Source organism: Entamoeba invadens (genome assembly GCF_000330505.1).
Source record: "Entamoeba invadens IP1 unplaced genomic scaffold scaff_1105074724887, whole genome shotgun sequence".
In the NCBI taxonomy this organism is placed as follows: domain Eukaryota; phylum Evosea; order Mastigamoebida; family Endamoebidae; genus Entamoeba; species Entamoeba invadens.
This window is the reverse complement of record NW_004191839.1, coordinates 1,545-4,222: the sequence shown is the minus strand read 5'-3', so window position 1 is coordinate 4,222 and position 2,678 is coordinate 1,545.

Here is a 2,678-nt window from a genome sequence, read left to right as displayed (position 1 = left end):
TTCGTTGAAAACATTCTCAAGATTAATTTGGATCCAACTAAAAGAATCAGAGACAAGTCTGTTGATTATTGTGCACTCGATCCCCAATATTCATTACTTCCTCATATTATGCACCGTGAAGACAGACCAGATTTGCCTGCAAGCCACCACTTTTTGTTTTTGTATGTTCATAATCATCCCGGAAGTGTTGTTGTATTAGGTAATACTCCAAACAGATTTTCAAAAATGAATAATCCTCTTGACAATTCTTACTCGTTCTCGCTTCCAATTTTTGTGCTAGCAACGAATGGGTATGGTGGAGTCACTTATTTACCATGAGATAACTTTGGTTTTTATTACTTCTTATTATTTTTAAATTCGTTTGTTTTAGCTAGAAATAATAGTTATTGAAACAAAGATAACATTTTCATTAACCCGAGTAGTATATAAATTATGAAGATTTAGGGGGCACTATATGCCTTACTATTTTCTTTCTTTATTTTATCCATTTCTTTCTTGTGATTTTCAATAACTTCGTTCTATTGTTTATTGAATATTCTTGTTCTCTTCTTTACTAATTGTTGTTTACCTTTATCTTTACAAAACACATATCCTTTGATAAATCCATTTGCATTTAGATTATTGGTTTATATATTGTTTACATCTGGATTATTAAAAATGTATTCATTTATTTCTTTATAATATTTTTTAAATTCTTCGTTATCTATAAGATTATATTTATTTAAAATACCTTGTAAGAATAATATATAATTTATGAAAGTTTCTTTTGTTTTAGTCGAAATAGTTTTCCTATTTTTGTTTTTGGAATCTTTTTAATATTTAGTATTCAAAGGAGATGTAGACATATTTTTATTTGTTAATTCATTTATATAATAAAAATAATATTTTCAATAAACATATTTATACCTATAATATAAAACAGTGTAACATATAGATAACAAATGGGTAACACATGAATAATTATATTTCTTTATTATTTTAATCTATATCGTAGATAATCCCAGATTGTTGAAATTATTTTATTCAATTTTTTATTTCCTTAAAATGGTCGAAGTTTTTTATAATAGTTTAGAAATCGAAAACTAAAAGATAAGATTACTATAGAAACATTAAGAAACAAAACATCTATTTTTCAACAAAAAAAGGAAAATATACTTATACTTTTTAACAATGTTTTTACAAAAAGATAAAACTATTTATTACAATCATCTTAATAAAGAATTTATAGAAATGTTGTTAACAAGTGTATTGTTGATCTAAAGATTCTAACAAGTTTATTATTCATAAAATCTTGCTTTATGTTTGAAAGGTGTTGTTTTAAACGCACTAGCTATAACATTAAATGTAATTTTATTTTTGTATTTCTTTTATACAATAATTTTAAGCCAATTAGATATAGAATAATTATCTGCTTTCTTAGTAGAACCATCTTTAGTAACAATTTTTGATTTTAAAATACCACTATTGTATAATAATTTATATAGGGGTCATATAAATTGGTTGTTTTCCATCAATTAGTTGAAGATTTTGGTAGAACTTCGATTCGAACAAAGTGTAAAACATTTTTAATAAAAATTGTGTTATTTGTTAAATTATGAAACCCTGATATTAAGTATATTTTGCTCACTTTTTGGAACAGAGAAATAACTAAAAAGACAAAAGGATAATTTATGATTTGAATTTTGACCAATAAAACAAGAAAAAAATCCAACAATTTATTTTGAAGTTTATTGTAGTAAAAATATATAATGCGAAAAAAACAGTTAATTGAAATGACCCGTCATGTTTTGACGGGTTTAGTTTTTAATTTTATCCATTTTTTAAGTTTTGAAAGGTAAAAAACGACTATTAATTTTGGACTTTAACATGAATGTTCATGATGTATCTCTGATCCACGAAAATAAAAACAAAAATTGTAAAATATCTCTTTATCACATTAACATGGTGCTCAATTTTAAGCTTGTGATTTTCAAAGTTAATTTATAAATGATCAAACTGGGTTTGGCTAGAAACGAAAAACGACTTCTTGTTAAAATAAATAATAATAGACAAATCAAAATATTGGATATTGAAAACATAACAGTTAATTAGGCAATTATATTTGCATGTTCAATTCTTTTACTCATTGCCATACTGAGCAGTTATAACCATTAAAAAACGAATGATTAAAAAGTTAAATTTGACCATTTTTATTTTTAAAAATAATAATTTGATTATAGTTTGATAATAAATAATTTTTACTAATATTTGAATAAATAACTGGATAAAAACTATATTCTTTATAATTTCAGACAATCAACAATAGATATACATATTGCCCAAATGAGTTATGTAACTTTTATGTGGAATAATCATATTATTAATGTTATATGAATACAAATTGATAAATTAATTTCACACCAAAAACGTCTAGAACGTTTTTTAATGGTATTGATCACTTTAAAATGGCAGATAACCACATAATTGACATGATTTGGACATTGTATCGTGTAATGAGTTTAAACTATTTATTTTTGTTGTTCATAACAAATAAAACAAAATTAATAAAGCAAAAATAAATATACCAGTTAATATAATTTATTTGTAGTTTTCGACCATGCATATTGTTTAAAAACAAATAATAATAATAAAATAATATAATCATATTTGAATAAAATAACCATTAAATAATTATACTT